The following is a 24,794-nucleotide window of genomic DNA, read 5'->3' as shown; positions in this document are numbered from 1 at the left end:
TTCATGAACGACATCATGCTCCGAGGATTGCAGTAAAGGTGGCAATTTTCAGTCACGGGTCTGTTGGACCCTTTTCCTTTGCAGAAACTGAACTGTGCGCTTTATTTGAGCATGCTTCGCAACAACTTCATTTCACAGCTTCTTGCTACTACTTCCATGTCGTTTCAGTAACAGACAATTTGGGACCACGTATAGTCCATATCTCAACCACATGTGACTTCCTTCTTTGGAAGTACCTGAAGGAAACAATTTTTCCGTAACGTCTAGACGAATTAATGGAACTAAGACGCCTTATTTTTCAAGTCTGCCGTGAAATCATGGACGGAAGACGTGTGCCGTAGGGTTACCGCTAACGTCAGTGTTCTTGTGGAGACAGTTAGGAATCAAAATGGCAGGCGTATTGAGCGTGTGCTGAGTTGGGTGAAGCTTTCACTGAGTGTTTTCCATGGTCCTTTGAATTTGTCTTGACAGTGAAGTGTTTATTCAGAAACAAAGTGATGACCCATTTCGCGGGTGAACATTAGATGAACAGAAAGGGCAGTACCACAAGTGTAACAATAGAGAGAACCGTAATTCGATTCTTTGATTTCGAGAGATTAGACTAGATTAGATTAGCACTTGTTGCATAGATCATGAATAAGACACTTCGTAATGATGTGGAACGTGTCAGGTTAATAAAAGGTGTCTATGAAAGATATTACTTTACACAAAATATTACATGATACTTAATATTTTTTGTTGGGGTTGGGGAAATTACCCACTTACTATATCCAAAAATTCATCTAATGAGTAGAAGCAGTTGCCATTAAGAAATTCTTTTAATTTCCTTTTAAACGCTATATGGCTATCTGTCGGACTTTTGATGCTATTAGGCAGCATAATTTACCCCCTTCTGAGCCAAAGTTAGATTTAACCTTGAGTAGTGAAGATCATCCTTTCTCCTAGTGTTGTAGCCATGTACACTGCTATTACTTTTGAATTCGTTCGGATTGTCAATAACAAATTTCATAAGTGAATATATATATTGTGAGTCTACAGTGAAGATTTCTAGCTCTTTAAATAAGTGTCTGCAGGATGATCTTGGATGAGCTCCAGCAATTATTCTGATTACGCGCTTTTGCGCAATGAACACTCTTTTACTCAGTGATGAGTTACCCCAGAATATGATGCCATACGAAAGCAGAGAATGAAAATAGGCGTGGTAAGCTAATTTACTCAGATGTATATCGCCAAAATTTGCAATGACCCTAATCGCATAAGTAACTGAACTCAAACCTTTGAGCAGATCCTCAGTGTGTTTTTTGCAGTTCAACCCCTCATCAATGCATACATTCAATATATACAGGGTAACGGAAAACAATATTTAAGCACTGAATTCCGGAGGAAAGGTTGTGCCGCTGTTCAGTACAAAGTGATGATCCATCAGTTAAAACGGAAGTTACAGAATTGTACTCAATGAATCCCCTGTAAGGTCGAGACGACCGGGAGGGAGAAATGCTAGCAATGAGGAGCAACAGTGGGACGTGATGTCGCGTCACCTAGGCCTGTAGGTCGCAGCACCTCGCCGTGTTGTCGGCGACGTCCTCTGTGACGGGAGAGACACGGGTGCTACATGTTGACTGCTCCAGGACACACACAAAAGTGAGTCTGAGTGACCCAGCTCGTTCCCATTTAAGAGCTCGGTCGCAGCAAAAACACAGCAGAGTGTCAGGGTAGTCACTACTTTCTGTTGCCACCCTAAACGCCCATTCTTACGGAAAGCAAAGTCGCTCCCCATCGAGTCCTCAGTGAACTTTCCAGATCATTCAAGTAAAGCACTCCGTCTTCAGGCCACAAGCGGCCCATCGGGACCATCCGACCGCCGTGTCGTCCTCAGTAGAGGATATGGATAGGGGGGCGTGTGGTCAGCACACCGCTCTCTCGGTCGTTATGATGGTTTTCTTTGACCGGAACCGCTGCTATTCGGTCGAGTAGCTCCTCAGTTGGTATCACGAGGCTGAGTGCACCCCGAAAAACGACAACAGCGCATGGCGGCTGGATGGTCACCCATCCAAGTGCCGGCCACGCCCGACAGCGCTTAACTTCGGTGATCTCACGGGAACCGGTGTATCCACTGCGGCAAGGCCGTTGCCCCAGATTATCTAAGTACTGCAGATTATTCAAGTACTTCAGGTGTGATAGGTTGCCATTGCCTGGCTGTCCCGATAGCAAAATACCTCGCAGCAATGCGTCCCTACGCTCTTGGCGTCCTTCAAACCAAAGAACTCACTAGCGGTCGCCACCATTTAGGTGACCATAAATAATTCTAAAGGGCGTTTAGAAATTAGTTACACGAAAGTAACCTATAATTGTGAAAAGGGTAAATAACTTACAGAAATTTTGATACAGCACTGAATGCATGGTATCTTCAAAGCTTTGTTTCCGTCTGATCTGTGAGTTTCTGACATTCCGACTAGGTGGCACGCGCGAGTTAGTTATTCCAACAGTCGTCATGGAATCCTATGACGCTGAAGACTGTGCACAGTGTCTTATCCGCTACTACAGTTCAGAAACAATTCCGGACTAAATATCGCAAGTCATCACCCCAAAGACAAACTGTTATTAACTGGTACAATCGTTTCACCGAAACTGGCTGTATCTGTTACATCGGACGCTGGGTTAGGGTCGGCGATCAGTTGAACAAGTTCGCCAATCTTACATTTGTGGTCCGGATACATCAACGAGAGATGCTACAGAATTTATTTTCCAGCAAGATAGCGAGCGACCACATCATCAGTGTGTAATTGTCGCGTATCTAAAAAATGGCTCTGAGCACTATGGGACTCAACTGCTGAGGTCATTAGTCCCCTAGAACTTAGAACTGGTTAAACCTAACTAACCTAAGGACATCACAAACATCCATGCCCGAGGCAGGATTCGAACCCGCGACCGTAGCGGTTTTGCGGTTCCAGACTGCAGCGCCTTTAACCGCACGGCCACTTCGGCCGGCCTATCGCGTATCTCCGTAGGAATGTGCCGACTTGTATTTGACGTGGTGGAACAATATCCTGACCACCACGATCATCTGATTTAATCTCAATGAAAAGAACGAACTTCTACGATGCCCTACCTCGCTTTCACCAAAAGGGAATGAAATAAGTAAAAATGAAAAGGAAGTTCCAATTCCCAGTTTTGACCAAGGTTTTCTGGAGGTTTCCTGTGGGTGTAAGGAAAATTACGGAACAGGTAACCCCCCCCCCCTCCCTCCTCGCGTTCCAGATATTCCCAATTTGGACCACCCCTTTGCCCCACTAGTACCTCGTCTGGTAACTGGCGGAAAAGAACCGACTCAGTAATGAGCCGTATCTCACACAGTCTGCTATGTCCACTGCAATAGAGAGTGGAGGAAAAAATTGCTCCGCTAGCGTCGTTCTGTTGAGCTGCCTTGTTTCAAACTAGCGTTCGCTTTTTCAGTGCGTGTGCTAACAAGTCTCCAACGGTTTTCAACAACGTCTCACTAGGAGGGGATCTTCCTGACTGGGTTCCCCTCGCGATGCGCCCTTGATACTCGGGCGCGCCGTGGGATGAGAACACGTTTCATGGCTATCGCTGTGGCTCCGTGGCAGGGAACAACGAACTGTGGTAATCCGGCTGTCGCGGAGCGGCCAGGTCCCGTTCGGAGGCGGCTGCTCCACCCGCCATTAATTATCGTGTTTACGCGGACCCGATCGCGTTGTACGGGGCTTAGCCTTTGGTAACACACGGACCACAGCCTGGGCCGCACTGCTATATAACTTGCGTGACATTAGTGCTGTGGCGTGCACGCTGTGAAAGGCTGGAATGAGTCAAGGGCCGGCCGCAGTGACCGAGCGGTTCTAGGCGCTTCAGCCTACGGTCGCAGGTTCGAATCCTGCCTCGGGCATGGATGTGTGTGATGTCTTTAGGTTTAAGTAGTTCTAAGTTCTAGGGAACTGATGACCTCAGATGTTAAGTCCCATAGTGCTCAGAGCCATTTGAACCATTTTGAGTTAAGGATTTTTCTCCGTCCTTTCCCCTTCCAGGACATGAGCGCAAATGGTAAAAGGATTGATGTAAGGAAGGAATCAGACTTTGTCTCGTCCGTATCCAGGCCATTAGAGACAGATCACAATATCACAGTTGGTCCTTTTTTTTGGGGGGTATTCCTTACATTTCCAGTAACTGATTTCGAAATCTATCTGGCCATCTACATCTACATTCTACATTTCTACTCCGCAAGCCACCCAACAGTGTGTGGCGGAGGGCACTTTACGTGCCACTGTCATTACCTCCCTTTCCTGTTCCAGTCGCGAATGCTTCGTGGGAAGAACGACTGCTGAAAAGCCTCCGTGCGCGCTCGAATCTCTCTAATTTTACATTCGTGATCTCCTCGGCAGGTATAAGTAGGGGGAAGCAATATATTCGATACCTCATCCAGAAACGCACCCTCTCGAAACCTGGACAGCAAGCTACACCGCGATGCAGAGCGCCTCTCTTGCAGAGTCTGCCACTTGAGTTTGCTAAACATCTCCGTAACGCTATCACGCTTACGAAATAACCCTGTGACGAAACGCGCCGCTCTTCTTTGGATCTTCTCTATCTCCACTGTCAACCCGACCTGGTACGGATCCCACACTGATGAGCAATACTCAAGTATAGGTCGAACGAGTGTTTTGTAAGCCACCTCCTTTGTTCATGGACTACATTTTCTAAGGACTCTCCCAATGAATCTCAACCTGGTGCCCGCCATACCAACAATTAATTTTATATGATTATTCCATTTTAAATCGTTCCATACACATACTCCCAGATATTTTACAGAAGTAACTGCTACCAGTGTTTGTTCCGCTATCATAAAATCATACAATAAAGGATCCTTCTTTCTATGTATTCGCAATAAATTACATTTGTCTATGTTGAGGGTCAGTTGCCACTCCATGCACAAAGTGCCTATCCGCAATGATGTAATCTAACTGAAATCTTCCCGTATCATCCGGCCTTTTCCAAGTATATCTCCTCCTCTTGTGATTCTTGAACAGATTATTTATTGGCTCTTACTAGCTGAAATTTATTGCAGAACTGAGTCTTTCTCCTCTCTCATTCCTCGTCCCAATCCCAAATTCTCCTGTAACCTTTTCTTCTGTTCCTTCCCCTACAACTGCATTCCAGTTCCCCAAGACTGTTAGACTTTCATCTCGCTATACAAACTGTATTACCCTTTCAGTATCCTCATATACTTTCTCTGTCTGTTCATTTTCATCTTGCGACGTCGGCATGTATACCTGAGCTATCGTTGTCGGTGTTGGTTTCCTGTCGATTCTGATTAGAACAACCCTGTCGCTGAGCTGTTGACAGTAACACACCCCCTGCCCTGTCTTCTTATTCACGACGAATCCTACTCCCGTTATCCCATTTTCTGCTGCTGTTGATATTGCCGTATACTCATCTGACCAGAAATCCTTGTCTTCTTTCCATTTCTCTTTACTGACCCCTACTTTATCTAGATTGAGCATTTGCATTTCTATTTTCAGAATTTCTAGTTTCCATACAACGTTCAAACTTGTGACATTCCACGCCCCGACCCGTAGAACGTTACCCTTTCGTTGATTATTCAATATTTTTCTCATGGTAACCTCCCCCTTGGCAGTCCCCTCCCGGAGATCCGAATAGGAGACTATTCCGGAATGTTTTGCCAGTGGGGAGATGATCATGATACTTTTTCAATTACAGAACACATGTCCTGTGGAGACACGTTACGAAGCCGGCCGGATTGGCCGAGCGGTTCTAGGTCCTACAGTCCGGAACCGCGCGACCGCTACGGTCGCAGGTTCAAATCCTGCCTCGGGCATGGATGTGTGTGATGTCCTTAGGTTAGTTTGGTTTAAGTAGTTCTAAGTCTAGGGGACTGATGACCTCAGATGTGAAGTCCCATAGTGCTCAGAGACATTTGAACCATTTGAGACACGTTACGTGTCTTTAATGCAGTGGTTTCCATCGCCTTCTGTGTCCTCATCGCTGTTTGTTCCGCCTTTAGGGACAGTTTCCCACCCCTAGGACAAGAGAGTGCCCTGAACCTCTGTCCGCTCCTCCACTGTCTTTGCCAAGGCCGTTACTCGTACATATTTAATGAAAGTCACATTTAAAGACAATGAAGAGTAACTAATCTTCATTAATAACACACAAACAGAAATCATGTGTTCAGCGGTCAGTGTGCTGACAACAATCTACATATTACGGTATGTGTGCAGAGATTAATTAAGTACACCAACGCGTTTTACTATCAAAAATGGTTGAAATGATTCTGAGCACTATGGGACTTAACTTCTGAGGTCATCAGTCCCCTAGAACGTAGAACTACTTAAACCTAACTAACCTAAGGACATCACACACTGAAACATCCCATTTGTTGTATTAATTGTAATAACAATGCACTGGTGTCTGAAACATGTTCCTCAGTGCTTTTCGGCAGTGAATTTGCACCGGCAACATTCACACTTTGACAAGCAGAAAATGTGTCTTGACTTATTTGAGAAAACGGTGAGGACCCAAAACCTGAATCTACAGTATTTGCGAGATTGTGTCCTGTCATTTCGGATTCCTGAGGCGAGCTGTTGCCGACCGATCGATCGATAATGCTTCCCTGTTCACTAATTGTTTCACTGTCTACGCCATTATTTGCCGCCCGCTCCATTTCCCTATGCACAATTACCAAGTTACTACTTTGAACATTAGTTAATTCATTACTCGGCGGCGCTGATAAGCTACGCTCGTCGTCACTATTATTTCTCAGTTTACTTTGGAGCCTAGTGTTACGTTTTTCACACGCCATTATTGTCACAATATTTCACACGACAACACAGAAAAGCACAATTTGAAGAGCAAAATAAGTAAACACATTAACACAACACTGAAAATGATATCTAGCTAATTGCAAGCGCAGCTGCAAAATACTTGGTGCCAATCTACATGCATGCCACACCTGTTTTACTGTACAACAATGAAAGACTGCAACTACAAAGGAGATTCTCTCTACAATTACGCGCTAGCAATAAACAAAATCTACACTAATTACACAAACTACAAGAAAAAATCAGAAGATTCCAGTGAGGTATCGTCGGCTAAGGGTCGCCATATGAAACTTCCCCTTAGAAAAATTTATACATGACTGTGTTTAAACTGACACGCAATATTTTTATCGCGACGCTATCTGACTTTTAATAATCCCTACAAAAGAATGGCCCTGACTAACATTAACCTATACCTTTCACAAATCACTTACCTCACAAAAATCTTCATTACCCCAACTACTGCAATACAGCGAGCGCCACTACTGCCAGCTAAATAAAAGATTCAAACTACTGAAGGCACTAACTACTGATAGGCATAGTTAGCAAATGAAAGATTTTGATAGAGAACAAACAATGTATTTACCTTAATAGTGTTCAAAAGTCATAATATATATAGCAGTTCATGACATCCATTCTTACAAATGTACTGTTTCTGATTGGCGCACGTCCAGATCATCAGCTCTCAAAACTCCGCCATCTCTCTCCCCACATCCACCACTGCTGGCGGCTCACCTTCAACTGCGCAACGCTACGCGCTGTTCACATCCAGCCGCCCAACACTACAATAGCCAACAACAATGCAAACCAGCCACAGACTGCACACAGCACAGCCAGTGATTTTCATATAGAGTGCTACGTGGCGTTACCAACATAAAAACCTAAACAGCCTACTTACAACACATCCATGCCCGAGGCAGGATTCGAACCTGCGACCGTAGCGGTCGCGCGGTTCGAGACTGAAGCGCCTAGAACCGCACGGCCACAGCGGCCGGCCCAGGACATTGATCGTAGGTGATGTGCAGGTAGAGGTCATGGCCGAAGACATCATCAGCACTTGACAAAATTGGGTTATCGAAAACTGTTTATGTGTCGTTATTTTAGACGAGTACAGGACGAAACACGGCGGGTAAAGATACTGGAGCACCGTCAATCAACACGCCGATGTGGCGGTCGCAAGAAGAGAGACAACATTTTGCAACTGGGGAATTCCAGGAAACCGACTAGTAAAGCAGACAACTGCGACGTTCGAGATGATCGAAACGGATTAGTCCGTAGAATCCCCGACTTAAGAAAGAAAGAAGAGACGTCCAAGGTGTCAGCAGTGCTGAATCGCGTTCAGCGCCAAGTTCCACCCACGCAGGCCTGCCGTGAAATGTATCGAGCAGGCGATAGATAGCAGCGACTGCCTTTCTAAGCGACGAGTGATACGTTCACGAGATACTCCAGCCGAAGGCCGTTTTATCGGAATATCTTCGCACGCGTGCCGCCATTCACTGGCTGGAGCCGTACCGGCAGCCAACGGCTTCTGGACATAACGCTTTGAAAACGACTGCGGCACCAGCCAGAACCAGCTGTTCGCAGCGCTTGCTTCCGCTAGCTGTACGCGGGTGAGCTACTTTCTAGGGCCTTAAAACAGACACGCGAGTTCAGAAAGTCAGAAGGAGTTTATTGCCGCGTGGTAATGGCCACATAAATATTCAGTGTCCTGGTGAACGTCGATTGGACTTTTTACTGTGTTTTGGTAAGTAGAGCATTACGTCAACATACTACTGTCGCCGAGTGTGGGTACTTAGTAGTGGCTGCGGGCGCACCGGGGGTGATAAGAGCGTGTAACTGAAATTAATTGCATATTGGAATTCCACAAAACTGGAAAACTGCAGCCTGCGTTTACAGGCCTATTAAGCTACTGCAGTGCCACGAACTTAATCACGTGAATGAGGATACAAAGTTGTTGTTGTTGTTGTGGTCTTCAGTCCTGAGACTGGTTTGAGGCAGCTCTCCATGCTACTCTACTCTGTGCAAGCTTCTTCATCTCCCAGTACCTACTGCAGCCTACATCCTTCTGAATCTGCTTAGTGTATGCAGGGTATCCCTCTATGATTTTTACCCTCCACGCTGTCCTCCAATACTAAATTGGTGATCCCTTGGTGCCTCAGAATATGCCCTACCAACCGATCCGGCCGGCCGCGGTGGTCTAGCGGTTCTAGGCGCTCAGTCCGGAACCGCGCGACTGCTACGGTCGCATGTTCGAATCCTGCCTCGGGCATGGATGTGTGTGATGTCCTTAGGTTAGTTAGGTTTAAGTAGTTCTAAGTTCTAGGGGACTGATGACCACAGATGTTAAGTCCCATAGTGCTCAGAGCCATTTGAACCAACCGATCCCTTCTTCTAGTCAAGTTGCGCCACAAACTCCTCTTCTCCCCAATTCTATTCAATACCTCCTCATTAGTTATGCGATCTACCCATCTAATCTTCAGCATTCTTCTGCAGCACCACATTTCGAAAGCTTCTATTCTCTTCTTGTCCAAACTATTTATCGTCCACGTTTCACACATGGCTACACTCCATAAAAATACTTTCAGAAACGAAACGATTTCCTGACACTTAAATCTTTACTCGATGTTAACAAATTTCTCTTCTTCAGAAACGCTTTCCTTGCCATTGCCAGTCTACATTTTATATCCTCTCTACTCCGACCATCAGCAGTTATTTTGCTCCCCAAATAGCAAAATTCCTTTACTAGTTTAAGTGTCTCATTTCCTAAACTAATTCCCTCACCATCACCGGACTTAATTCGACTACATTCCATTATCCTCGTTTTGCATCTGTTGATGTTCATCTTATACCCTCCTTTCAAAACTCTGTCCATTCCGTTTAACTGCTCTTCCAAGTCCTTTGCTGTCTGACAGAATTACAATGTCATCGGCGAACCTCAAAGTTTTTATTTCTTCTCCATGGATTTTAATGCCTACTCCGAACTTTTCTTTTGTTTCCTTTACTGCTTGCTCAATATACAGATTGAATAACATCGGGGAGAGGCTACAACCCTGTCTCACTCCCTTCCCAACCACTGCTTCCCTTTCATGCCCCTCGACTCTTATAACTGCCATCTGCTTTCTGTACAAATTGTAAATAGCCTTTCGCTCCTTGTACAAAGTACGAGTGAAAAAAAAAATTAGGTGCCAATGCAACGCATGTACTGAGAACGACTATGAGCTTAATTTCATGACAGGAGACGTAAGATGATTATGTCGGTAAACAAAATATTCCTTTCGACAATTCTTTTCTTGTATCACAGTACTGTGTTTAGTATCCTCTACTACCTGTATCATTTTGACGCTAGAACTTCAATGCAACTTGTACAGCTACACCTTTGTCTGAACTCTACTGTATTTTGAGCGACAGAAGGTACTTTGAATGGAATCATGCGTAAAGGTTTCTTCTAAAATCATTTGTATGTGGAGTGTGGAAAGAATGACGGCTTCAAGGATTTATGTAATGGATGAGAGAAAAAGTATCGAACATGATCAGCTAACAGATCACCTGCATGAACTCCAGTCCAGCAGTAGCTACCGAGCGTTCGGGAATCTTGCATGACTCGTCTGCAAAAATGTCCAAAATTTCCTTTAAGTTAGTTTATTGTCTGTAAAACACGAAAATGGCTATCAAGTCCGTATTTAATTTCCCGACATCAATTACGCAATGTTACTCACTGTCTCTATTATAGGTTCACACCCGAAAGCAGCCAGAAGATATTTAGTCCGTCCCGTTATCTGAGCGTGCTAGGCAGTCACCGACTAACTTGCGAGTTAACACATTCAGTCGTTCAGTAGGCTTCTTGTAAAGAAATGCTCGCCATAATGTCTCGTAATCTGCACGAAACACGCCACACGCCACATGAAATATTCAAACCCGAATGTTTCCTATCTCGTAAAATAAACCACTCACAAAGCTCAGGCTCTCACAAAATACTCAGTATTGCAGTCGATTTTCGTGAACGACACGAGAACCGATCAAAAGCGCGAATTTCTTCATTTTGGTACGAATCTGATCAGAGCGGTTTCCCAGAAGACGGCTTCTGAGCCACCATCTCGACTCTTAGATCTGAGGCACAAAGCCCTACTCAAACGCGCAGGAAATGCTGTATTCCTATTGGCTAGTATGTTAAGCAGCCAATCAGATCATCTCGAGCCCTTCTACACTCATGGCGCGTCTAACGTCAGCCAATCTGATTACCACAAGTAGTTATCTCGTAATTCCGAAACTAAATAAAATTTAATGAAAACAATGGTATCAACTCAATTCAGCAGGTTCTCTAGTTCCTTTCTTTCAGGAACGCTAGTTCTGCAGGGTTCGCAGGAGAGCTTCTGTAAAGTTTGGAAGGCAGGAGACGAGATACTGGCAGAAGTAAAGCCGTGAGGACGGGTCGTGACTCGTGCTTGGGTAGCTCATCTGGTAGAGCACTTGCTGGCGAAAGGCAAAGGTCCCGAGTTCGAGTCTCGGTCGCGCACACAGTTTTAATCTGCCAGGAGGTTGCAGGTTCTTTAGTTGTAAGTTTTCTTCATAGACGACTAGAATGACTATGTGTTTCCTCTATTATTTCTTGAACATACGTATTAAACAATGACTGAAAGCTGAAAAATTTCCTTACATTCTGCTAAACACGAACCTGACCGTTCAGTTTCATTACTTCCAGTTGGTTTTTGTAGATGTAAACTTACCTTCAATAAAATGACAAACTGACTCACTGGGTGAGTTTTAGGCTGAATGTGTTGAGGACTGAGGGTCGGACACCACTTAGTTTTATTTATTTATTTATTTGGTGCTTAAGACGAATTCACTTCTGCCAATACTTACATGAACGCTGAAAAAAACTATTTTAACCATGCTTAGAATTTCTTATTAAATTTTAATTCCAACTCATAATTGAGTGGGTGGTTTGGTTCTAAGGTTGGTGAAAGGCAATAGAACACGAGCTAGTAAAGCTTCGTGACTCAACATCTTTGCTTCGACGATCTGCTTCTGTGCGGTGTACTGCCGTTACGTACGCCGATTAACAAACACGGAGACTGGTTCTTGTGAAATGAAGTGTAAAACAGACATTCAAAATCTAAGTGGGACGTTATAAACTTCGGATATCTTTGTAGGTGGCAGTATTTACCAAGACCGGCAAACAAACCTTCCTATGTTTACAGTGGAAAATAGCGTTATTAAATAGTTTATGTGATAAGAACAATTAGATTTTACCTCTATGACGACTAATTATTTTTTAACGAGAAACAAGAAGCGAACGGAGCATACATTACTGCAAGACATGTTTTTTCATTACACGCGAAGTTTTCTAGTTATGGCGCATTTGAGCAAGAGCACTTTAAGTAGAAAACCATGAACATTTGTGGCGTTTACTGTCCACTAAAACAGCGTTTATTTTACATCTTTTACTGGAACGGAAGTGAAAGTCTGCGAAGATCATATTCTCTGCGCTAGTTTAAAAGTTGCGATGAGAATGAAAGAAAACGTTACGTTGCGATTTAGGATGCAATGAACTGAGTGATTACTGATATTATCTTACGTTTATAATCGTTGTGCTTGTGGTTAAGTAATGCTACATCAGTTTCACTGGCCGGCCGCAGTGACCGAGCGGTTCTAGGAGCTTCAGTCTGGAACCGCGCGAACGCTAGGGTCGCAGGTTCGAATCCTGCGCCGGCCGCGGTGGTCTAGCGGTTCTAGACGCGCAGTCCGGAACCGCGCGACTGCTACGGTCGCAGGTTCGAATCCTGTCTCGGGCATGGATGTGTGTGATGTCCTTAGGTTAGTTAGGTTTAAGTAGTTCTAAGTTCTAGGTGACTGATGACCACAGATGTTAAGCCCCATAGTGCTCAGAACCATTTGAACCATTTTGAATCGAATCCTGCCTCGGGCATGAATGTGTGTCATGTCCTTAGGTTAGTTAGGTTTAATTAGTTCTAAGTCTAGGGGGCTTGTGACCTCAGATGTTAAGTCCCATAGTGCTTGGAGCCATTTGAACCATTTGAACATTATGTATTCATATGTTTTTCAAGTGCCACCTAACATTTTCCCTGAAGCGCTACATAAACATTCCTTTTACAAACACCTTTCACGTTGCCCCATTGTCTTCATTTCTCATTTTTTACATTCTCCACTATCTCAAGTCATTATTTAATTTTCATACGCAAGTAATTGAGCCTTTATGCCGTCTACACTCCTCCGGACACTGCGAGAGGGCTGTACAAGCAATGATCACACGCACGGCACAGCGTACACACCAGGAACCGCGGTGTTGGCCGTCGGATAGCGCTAGCTGCGCAGCATTTGTGCACCGCCGCCGTCAGTGTCAGCCAGTTTGCCGTGGCATACGGAGCTCCATCGCAGTCTTTAACACTGGTAGCATGCCGCGACAGCGTGGACGTGAACCGTATGTGCAGTTGACGGACTTTGAGCGAGGGCGTATAGTGGGCATGCGGGAGGCCGGGTGGACGTACCGCCGAATTGCTCAACACGTGGGGCGTGAGGTCTCCACAGTACATCGATGTTGTCGCCAGTGGTCGGCGGAAGGTGCACGTGCCCGTCGACCTGGGACCGGACCGCAGCGACGCACGGATGCACGCCAAGACCGTAGGATCCTACGCAGTGCCGTAGGGGACCGCACCGCCACTTCCCAGCAAATTAGAGACACTGTTGCTCCTGGGGTATCGGCGAGGACCATTCGCAACCGTCTCCATGAAGCTGGGCTACGGTTCCGCACACCGTTAGGCCGTCTTCCGCTCACGCCCCAACATCGTGCAGCCCGCCTCCAGTGGTGTCGCGACAGGCGTGAATGGAGGGACGAATGGAGACGTGTCGTCTTCAGCGATGAGAGTCGCTTCTGCCTTGGTGCCAATGATGGTCGTATGCGTGTTTGGCGCCGTGCAGGTGAGCACCACAATCAGGACTGCATACGACCGAGGCACACAGGGCCAACACCCGGCATCATGGTGTGGGGAGCGATCTCCTACACTGGCCGTACACCACTGGTGATCGTCGAGGGGACACTGAATAGTGCACGGTACATCCAAACCGTCATCGAACCCATCGTTCTACCATTCCTAGACCGGCAAGGGAACTTGCTGTTCCAACAGGACAATGCACGTCCGCAAGTATCCCGTGCCACCCAACGTGCTCTAGAAGGTGTAAGTCAACTACCCTGGCCAGCAAGATCTCCGGATCTGTCCGCCATTGAGCATGTTTGGGACTGGATGAAGCGTCGTCTCACGCGGTCTGCACGTCCAGCACGAACGCTGGTCCAACTGAGGCGCCAGGTGGAAATGGCATGGCAAGCCGTTCCACAGGACTACATCCAGCATCTCTACGATCGTCTCCATGGGAGAATAGCAGCCTGCATTGCTGCGAAAGGTGGATATACACTGTACTAGTGCCGACATTGTGCATGCTCTGTTGCCTGTGTCTATGTGCCTGTGGTTCTGTCAGTGTGATCATGTGATGTATCTGACCCCAGGAATGTGTCAATAAAGTTTCCCCTTCCTGGGACAATGAATTCACGGTGTTATTATTTCAATTTCCAGGAGTGTATATTGAACTTATTACGTTCGATATACTTAGATGTTTCAATGTGTTGCGTTGCAAGGCTCGTATACACTGAAGCGCCAAGAAACTGTTGTAGGCATGTATGTTCAAATACAGAGATATGTAAACAGGCAGAAAACGACGCTGCGGTCGGCAACGCCTGTATAAGACAAGAAGTGTCTGGCGCAGTAGTTAGATCGGTTCCTGCTGCTACAATAGCAGGTTATCAAGATTTAAGTGAGTTTGAACGTGGTGTTACAGTCGGCACACGAGCGATGGGACACAGCATCTCCGAGGTGGTGACGAAATGGCGATTTTCCCGCACGACCACTTCACGAGTGTACCGTAAATATCCCGGTTCCCGTCAGATCACCGAATTTAAGCGCTGTCCGGCTGGGCTAGCACTTGGATGGGTGACCATCCGGTCTGCCGAGCGCTGTTGGCAAGCGGGGCGCACTCAGCCCTTCTGAGGCAAACTGAGGAGCTACTTGACTGAGAAGTAGCGGCTCCATATCTGCATCCACTAACGCCTATGGGTCCAGGATGACACGGCGGCCGGTCAGAACCGTTGGGTCTTCATGGCCTGTTGGGGAGGACTGTAGCTTAGTTTTACTGTGAATATCAGGATTCCCGTAAAACATCAAATCTCCGATATCGCTGCGGCCGGAAAAAGATCCTGCAAGAACGGGATCAACGACGACTGAAGAGAAACTTTCAACGTGACGGAAGTGCAACCCTTCCGCAAATTGATGCAGATTCCAATGCTGAGCCTTAAACAAGTGTCAGCGTGCGAACCATTCAATGAAACATCATAGACATGGGCTTTCGCGTACCCTTGACGACTGCACGACACAAAGCTTTACGCCTCGCCTGCGCCCGTCAACACCGACATTCAATTGTTGGTGACTGGAGACATGTTGCCTGGTCGAACGAGTCTCGTTTCAAATTGCATCGAGCGGATCGACGTGTACGGGTATGGAGACAACCTCATGAATCCATGGACCCTGTATGTCAGCAGGGGACTGTACGAACTGGTGGAGCCTCTGTAATGGTGTGGGGCGTGTGCAGTTGGAGTGATATGGGATGCCTGATACGTCTAGATACGACTCTGACAGGTGACACGTACGTAAGCTTACGGTCTGATCATCTGCATCCATTCATGCCCATTGTGCATTGCGACGGACTTGGGCAACTCCAGCAGGACAATGCGACACCCCACATGTTCATTATGGCTAGAGAGTGGCTCCAGGAACACTCTTCTGAGTTTAAACACTTCCGCTGGCCTCCAAACTCCCCTAACATGAACATTATTGAGCATATCTGGGACGCCTTGGAACGTGCTGTTCAGAAGAGATCTCCACTCTCTCGTACCGTTACGGATTTAGGGACATCCCTGTAGGATTCACGTCGTCAGTTCCCTCCAGCACTACTCCAGACATTAGTCGAATCCATGCCACGTCGTGTTGCGGCACTTCTGCGTGCTCGCGGGGGCCCTACACGATATTAGGCAGGTGTACCAGTTTCTTCGCCTCTTCAGTGTAGTACCTTCTAGCCGGCCGGTGTGGCCGAGCGGTTCTAGGCGCTACGACCTGGAACCGCGCGATCGCTAAGGTCGCAGGTTCGAATCCTGCCTCGGGCATGGGTGTGTGTGATGTTCTAAGGTTAGTTAGGTTTAAGTAGTTCTAAGTTCTAGGGGACTGATGACCTTAAAAGTTAAGTCCCATAGCGCTCAGAGCCATTTGAACCATTTTCTGTAGTACCTTCTGCCTGCTTCGAAAAGATCTGTTACACTTCCTGCAGGTCTTATCGCTCAGGTCCAAGAACTGGAAAAAGAAGGTATGAATGCTTATTCAAATTATGGTTGAAAACCGAAATACGGAGGCATATGGAATTTGGATCATCATCTGGCAGTAGTTAAACTGGCACAAAATACGAAGAAATGGAGAACGGTATTAAATCAGTAGAAAAACTTATGACTTAAAGCCTACCTAGAAACACGGAAATATGGTGTTTCGGTCATAAATCTTTCACTTCGGGATCCGATAGTCTGTAAGTACAAGGTGCATTCAAGTTCTAAGGCCTCCGATTTTTTTTCTAATTAACCACTCACCCGAAATCGATGAAACTGGCGTTACTTCTCGACGTAATCGCCCTGCAGACGTACACATTTTTCACAACGCTGACGCCATGATTCCATGGCAGCGGCGAAAGCTTCTTTAGGAGTCTGTTTTGATCACTAGAAAATCGCTGAGGCAATAGCAGCACGGCTGGTGAATGTGCGGCCACGTTGCTCATTGTTGGAAAAAGCCAAAAGTCATTAGGAGCCAGGTCAGGTGAGTAGGGAGCATGAGGAATCACTTCAAAGTTGTTATCATGAAGAAACTGTTGCGTAACATTAGCTCGATGTGTGGGTGCGTTGTCTTGGTGAAACAGCACACGCGCAGCCCTTCCCGGACGTTTTTGTTGCAGTGCAGGAAGGAATTTGTTCTTCAAAACATTTTCGTAGGATGCACCTGTTACCGTAGTGCCATTTGGAACGCAATGGGTAGGGATTACACCCTCGCTGTCCCAGAAGATGGACACCACCATTTTCTCAGCACTGGCAGTTACCCGAAATTTTTTTGGTGGCGGTGAATCTGTGTGCTTCCATTGAGCTGACTGGCGCTTTGTTTCTGGATTGAGAAATGGCATCCACGTCTCATCCATTGTCACAACCGACGAAAAGAAAGTCCCATTCGTGCTGTCGTTGCGCGTCAACATTGCTCGGCAACATGCCACACGGGCAGCCGTGTGGTCGTCCGTCAGCATTCGTGGCACCCACCTGGATGACACTTTTCGCATTTTCAGGTCGTCATGCAGGATTGTGTGCACAGAACTCACAGAAATGCCAACTCTGGAGACGATCTGTTCAACAGTCATTCGGCGATCCCCCAAAACAATACTCTCCACTTTCTCGATCGTGTCGTCAGACTGGCTTGTGCGAGCTCGAGGTTGTTTGGGTTTGTTGTCACACGATGTTCTGCCTTCATTAAACTGTCGCACCCACGAACGCACTTTCGACACATCCATAACTCCATCACCACATGTCTCCTTCAACTGTCGATGAATTTCAATTGGTTTCACACCACGCAAATTCAGAAAACGAATGATTGCACGCTGTTCAAGTAAGGAAAACGTCGCCATTTTAAGTATTTAAAACAGCTCTCATTCTCTCCGCTGGCGGTAAAATTCCATCTGCCGTACGGTGCTGCCATCTCTGGGACGTATTGACAATGAACGCGGCCTCATTTTAAAACAATGAGCATGTTTCTATCTCTTTACAGTCCGGAGAAAAAAAATCTGAGGCCTTAGAACTTGAATGCACCTTGTAGTTTGCCTCCGTAGTCTGCATCAACCGTAAGAAGCACGTTCGCACACCGTTTCCTCACGTATTTGTGTTTTTGCTAATGAGCAGGTCGATCTAATGAACCGGCGAAGTCAGGTACACTTTCAGTCAGAAAGTAGAAAGAGTTGAATACGAGCAGGAAGCACGCCTTCTAACAGTACCGAAGCGAGTGGCGATATATCATGAATGAACTTTTTCTTTTAGAGGAATGTAATACGTTCTCGACGTTAGAACCAGCATGTGATGTCTCTTTTAACAGCTCCGTAGGTCGGAATACGTCACGATCCGCTGTATTTCTTCTGATACAGGAACTAGCTTTCTCCTCTTGGTCACGATGCAAAAAACGGAACAGAAAACCCGCTAAGGATACAGAGGTTTATGTACGCGAGAGTTCTGTTCGAACTTAATGTCAGGGGACTGCTACAAAATTAATCACCCAGAAAATGTTGGAAACAAAACCCAAGTTCTAGTTTCTGAGAGCTTCATGAGATGTCAGTCAGGGGACTGCAGCAGCTGTATGCAGAATGATGGATTCGCGATATTTTGTGCATAACGGCACTGAAAGGCTAAGGTAAGGTATCCAGACCTTCTTTCCACTTATAGGTACTTGAATTTTCTTTGTTACTTTCGTTTTACTACACGAGAAAGTCTCAGAAAAAAGTTTGCAGTCAGAATGGTGGTGCATTGCTTGACTTTGCGCAACTGAAACTTGAAGCCACATTTGTTGATGATCCGACTTTTGGTGCTGGTATATGTATGTACGTCATTTAAACTTTTCCATGGTTTCCGTAAGTCATTAAAAACAGTGCCAGCATTAATAGTTCAATGCCATTTCCCCCATCTCCTTCCCAAAGTACTGACGTAGTGTATAAAGATCCGGGTGTCACAATTTACGGTCTGTTTTCGTTACAAAGGATGGACCTACGGTCATCCTGGAATATAATTAACATCTACGTCTACATGGTTACTCTGTGCCTGGCAGAGGGTACATTGAACCATTTTCATACTACATCTCTACCATTCCACTCTCGAATGGCGCCTGGGAAAAAGGAACACCTAAATCTTTCCGTTCGAGCTCTGATTTCTCTTATTTTATTATGATGATTATTTCTCCCTACGTAGGTGGGTGTCAACAAAATATTTTAGCATTCGGAACAGAAAGTTGGTGATTGAAATTTCGTAAATAGATCTCGCCGCGAAGAAAACCGCCTTTGTTTCAGTGGCTGCCACCCCATCTCGCGTATCATATCAGTGACACTCTCACCCCTATTGCGCGATAACACGAAACGAGCTGCCCTTCTTTGCACTTTTTCGATGTCCTCCGCCAATCCTACCTGGTAAGGATCCCACACCGCGCAGCAGTATTCCAGAAGAGGACGGACAAGTGTAATGTAGGCTGTCTGTTTAGTGGGTCTGTCGCATCTTCTAAGTGTTCTGTCAACAAAGCGCAGTCTTTGTTTCGCCTTCCCCACAATATTATCTATGTGATCTTTCCAATTTAAGTTGCTCGTAATTGTAATTCCTAGATATGTAGCCCTTAGATTTGAGCGATTTATTGTATATCCAAAAGTTATCGGATATCTTTTAGTAACCATGTGGATGACTTCGCACTTTTCTTTGTTTAGTGCCAATTGCCACTTTTCGCACCATACAGAAATTCTCTCTAGATCATTTTGTAATTGAAATCGATCGTCTGACGATTTTACTAGACGGTAAATTACAGCGTCATCTGCAAACAGTCTAAGGGGGCTGCTCAGATTATCACCTAGATCATTTATGTAAATCAGCAACAGCAGAGGGCCAATGACACTACCTTGCGGAACGCCAGATATCACTTCTGTTCTACTCGATGATTTACCGTCTATCACTACGAACTGTGACCTCTCTGAGAGGAAATCTCCAGTCCACTCATACAACTGAGACGATACTCCACATGCACGCAATTTGATTAATAGTCGCTTGTGAGGAACGGTATGAAAAGCCTTCTGGAGATCTAGGAATATGGAATCGATCTGAGATCCCTTGTCGACAGCACTCATTACTTCATGGGAATAAAGAGCTAGCTGTGTTGCACAAGAACGATATTTTCTGAATCCGTGTTGGTTATGAATCAATAAGTCATTTTCTTGAAGATGATTCATAATGTTCGAGTCCCTCTGACAGAAACCCACTGAATTCTTAGTCCGTGACATTATGATGACCGTCATTTTAGCCAGTTTTGAAAAAAAGGGCAGTGAAATGAAAACCAGACAAGTGGAAAAAATAGGTTATCTGTTTATTATTTCAAAAGTAACTTGATAACTGATAATACATTTAGTCCATTGTGAGATAAGACGGTTAGTGGCTTCATGTAGAAATGTTTGTGGTTGCCTGTGGAATCATGATTGTACCCAGGCTTGTACCTCTTCTTCCGAAGCAAATCGGTGGACACGAATGTCTTTTTCAGGGCTCCAGGAATATGGAATTCGCATGGGAGAGATCGGAACTGCATCGAGAGTGTGTGGAGGTTCCCCAGCGAAACTTCTGCAGCATAGTCGAAACAACGTTGGCAAGACGCGGGCGGTCTTTATGTTGCAAAAGAACCGTGCCGTCCGTCAATATAGCTGGGCCTTTGGGCTTCATTGCACGCTTCAGTTTTTGCAAAGTGTCCACTTGGCGCTGCGTGTTAATTACGGCGCCAAGTTCCAGAAAGTCTATAAGCAGCGGACCCTTGCAGACAAAAAGAAAAAAAAAATTAAAATTCACAAAGATAAGGTCGTCACCACTTTCTTGGGGCTGACGTGCCTGTCGCTTCTATTACACTGCAGAAGTTCCGCTGGGAACCCCTTACACATCCACCGTGGAACCCCGATCTTTCTCCGCTTTTTTCCTTTTTTTTAGAGCCCTGAAGAAAGACATTCGTAGTCGTCGATTTGTTTTGGACGAAAAGGTGCACGCTTACGTACAAACATGGTTCCGTACGCAACCGCAGGCACTGACCGTCTTGTCTGACAGTGGGACAAATTTATTAACAGCTTATGAAGATTACTTTGCAAATAATAAACAATTTACTTACCTTTTTCCATCTCTCTCGTTTCCATTTGACTGTCCTAATATTTTAGACGGTATATGTCCTGAGACGTTTGGCAATTTTCTACCAAAAACAAAAGTTGCACTATGCAAGATGGTTCAATCTCTCGAAAGAAGCAATAGATGCGGTGAACTCGCCTACACTACGACGGCAAAGTTTCGATAAGGTTCAACTGTTTAACTACGAAATGTTAAAATTTAAGACGCCGTCGATGTCGAAGTCATTAGGGATGGTACACCAGCTAAGATGGAAAGAGGATGGAAAAGGAAATCGGCCTTCAAAGGAACCAGCGGGGCGTTCGCCCAGGAGACCGTGGAACGCCGAAACATAAATGGCCGGGCGGTCATTTGAAGCGCAGTTGTGACGAATAAGAGTCGAGGCTCATTGCAACTGCGCCATCTTGCTCGGTTTCGAATAGGGTCGTAATAGCTGTTTCCGGAGCTACGATATACTTTCTCGCCAGTCAAAAGGAATCTACATGTTGCCGCAAACGTTTAGAGTCCAAAATGTACAGCTAGTAGAGGGGTCTAACCAGAAGATTTGAGATATGAAGCTAATATTTTCGCGGCGTGAAGTCTTAAACAAGCACTGTATGATATACAGGGTGCCTGAGAAATTACGCGCCAAGATTATACACCTGGTATTGAATCGTAAGCTGAGTGCTTTAACGTACCATATTATTGGCTGGGAAAGAATATAGGGTGTCCATGAAATCCCACTGTAATACGAAACAAATTCCACAACTTGGAAACTGTTGGAGACAGAGCATTGTGGTTTGTTGCAAAATTTTCAGAAGCTCGTATAGCCTTTCTCTATTACGCCAAAATTACAAGTATTTAAAAGTGGTTCTATTCCTGCATCAAGATCGTGTCGCTACTTTGTAAGTAATGACTGAATATTTTGTGGTGTGTCCAATCTCCTACAAATTTAACATATTCACAAGTACCTTTACCTTTAATCCATATAAAAACAGTTTCATTAACAGATATCTTACGTCTATTACGTGTATACAAGGAAAAGGGTGAGGGTGACATATATGTAGATTTTCCAAAATCTTTATTTGCATTTTCAGTAACATGATATGATCGATAGGCTATGATGTCCCGATCAACGAAGCTTTCCAGTCCGGATACATTGGGTACTCCTGTTCCACCACGTACAACAGCGACTGTTAGCCATCCATAGGCTATGATGTCCCGATCAACGAAGCTTTCCAGTCCGGATACATTGGGTACTCCTGTTCCACCACGTACAACAGCGACTGTTAGCCATCCATTTCCGTGGGTAAACGAATCATTGATGTCGATGCTGAAGTTCAGTCTGCATCCACAAAAGACTGCAGGTCCGTCCAATAGAGAGTGTGCAGCAACAGATTTGATGGTATTCTTTTTTTTGTCAACGGCGGATGTAGTCATTTCAACGTCTTCAATTGTTTTGTATATGGTCTGTCTTGCACGGCGACGGCGACTGTATCTTCTGTATACCATCAAATCTGTTGCTGCACACTCTCTATTGGACGGACCTGCAGTCTTTTGTGGATGCAGACTGAACTTCAGCATCGACATCAATGATTCGTTTACCCACGGAAATGGATGGCTAACAGTCGCTGTTGTACGTGGTGGAACAGGAGTACCCAATGTATCCGGACTGGAAAGCTTCGTTGATCGGGACATCATAGCCTATCGAACATATCATGTTACTGAAAATGCAAATAAAGATTTTGGAAAATCTACATATATGTCACCCTCACCCTTTTCCTTGTATACACGTAATAGACGTAAGATATCTGTTAATGAAACTGTTTTTATATGGATTAAAGGTAAAGGTACTTGTGAATATGTTAAATTTGTAGGAGATTGTACATTGTATTTTCACAAATAAATTGAATTGTAGCGTAGCCCTGAAATGGCTAACAGTCGCTGTTGTACGTGGTGGAACAGGAGTACCCAATGTATCCGGACTGGAAAGCTTCGTTGATCGGGACATCATAGCCTATCGAACATATCATGTTACTGAAAATGCAAATGGCTTTACTTGAAGTAGTTGGTGTAAGAAACACCAGTAGAAGCTGAAGAGCAACTGATTAATAAGATCAAACATATCTGTCTCATTGTAGTACTGGCAGGAGGGATCTACGTCTACAATAGTACTCAGCAAAACACTACGAAGTCATTGCCAGAGCGCCTTAACATTTATACCACAGGGTCTCCACGTTAACATTGGCGTATTGAGTGCGGGAAAAATAGCTGTTTAAATGGCTGTCGGCGTACCGTAAATACACTACTGGCCGTTAAAATTGCTATACCACGAAGATGACGTGCTACAGACGCGAAATTTAACCGACAGGAAGAAGATGCTGTGATATGCAAATAATGAGCTTTTCAGAGCATTCACACAAGGTTGGCGCCGGTGGCGACACCTACAACGTACTGACATGAGGAAAGTTTCCAACCGATTTCTCATACACAAACAGCAGTTGACCGGCGTTGCCTGGTGAAACGTTGTTGTGATGCCTCGTGTAAGGAGATGAAATGCGTAGCATCACGCTTCCGACTTTGATAAAGGTCCGATTGTAGCCTATCGCGATTGTGGTTTATCGTATCGCAACATAGCTGCTCGCGTTGGTTGAGATCCAATGATTGCTAGCAGGATATGGAATTTGTGGGTTCAGGAGGGTGATACGGAACGCCGTGCTGGATCCCAACGGCCTCGTATCACTAGCAGTCGAGATGACAGGCATCTTATCCGCATGGCTGTAACGGATCGTGCAGCCAGGTCTCGATCCCTGAGTCAACAGATGGGGACGTTTGCAAGACGACAACCATCTTCACGAACAGTTCGACGACGTTTGCAGCAGCATGGACTATCAGCTCGGAGACCATGACTGCGGTTACCCTTGACGCTGCATCACAGACAGGAGCGCCTACGATGGTGTATTCAACGACGAACCTGGGTGAACGAATTGCAAAACGTCATTTTTTTGGATGAATACGGGTTCTTTTTACAGCATCGTGATGGTCGGAACCGTGTTTGGCGACATCCTGGTGAACGCACATTGGAAGCGTATATTCGTGATCGCCATACTGGCGTATCACCCGGCGTGATGGTATGAGGTGCCATTGGTTACACGTCTCGGTCACCTCTTGTTCGCATTGACAGCACTTTGAACAGTGGACGTTACATTTGTGCTGTGTTACGACCCGTGGCTCTACCCTTCATTCGATCCCTGCGAAACCCTACATTTCAGGAGGATAATGCACGACCGCATGTTGCAGGTTCCGTACGGGCCTTTCTGGATACAGAAAATGTTCGACTGCTGCCCTGGCCAGCACATTCTGCAGATCTCTCACCAACTGAAAACGTCTGGCCAATGGTGGCCGGGCAACTGGCTCGTCACAATACGCCAGTCACTACTCTTGATGAACTGTGGTATCGTGTTGAAGCTACATGGGCAGCTGTGCTTATACACGCCATTCAAGCTCTGTTTGACTCAATGCCCAGGCGTATCAAGGTCATTATTACGCCCAGAGGTGGTTGTTCTGGGTACTGATTTCTCAGGATCTATGCACCCAAATTTCGTGAAAATGTAATCACATGTCAGTTGTAGTATAATATATTTGTCCAGTGAATACCCGTTTATCATCTGCATATCTTCTTGGTGTAGCAATTTTAATGGCCAGTAGGGTAGTTCCATCTTGTTGGTCCCGAAGGGAGTGATATGTAGGGGGAGGGAGCGGCGTGAGGCAGCATATTCCCAGATTTCTCACTTAATACTGGTTCGTGAAACTTCTTTCGATGGTACATCAACAAGTAAGTTACACACTATTACGGCAGACCAAGTAACTTTTATTTAATGCTGTGTGGAGTTCCTCAACGTTGGAAAGTCTCTTTCCCCCTACATGTTCGCCTT

At 45.5% G+C, this 24,794-nt stretch overlaps 1 protein-coding gene and 1 pseudogene across 1 annotated transcript in view; both read right to left on the bottom strand.

Moving 5' to 3' along the window:
• LOC124788343 (mannose-binding protein C-like) overlaps positions 1-24,794 on the bottom strand; it is an 816,639-nt gene that overhangs the window by 206,742 nt on the left and 585,103 nt on the right. The window lies entirely within an intron of this gene.
• On the bottom strand, positions 2,016-2,132 carry LOC124790374 (annotated as a pseudogene).

The sequence above is a fragment of the Schistocerca piceifrons genome, chromosome 3 (genome assembly GCF_021461385.2).
Source record: "Schistocerca piceifrons isolate TAMUIC-IGC-003096 chromosome 3, iqSchPice1.1, whole genome shotgun sequence".
NCBI classification, from domain to species: Eukaryota; Metazoa; Arthropoda; class Insecta; order Orthoptera; family Acrididae; genus Schistocerca; species Schistocerca piceifrons.
This window is presented reverse-complemented; position numbering and strand designations above follow the sequence as displayed.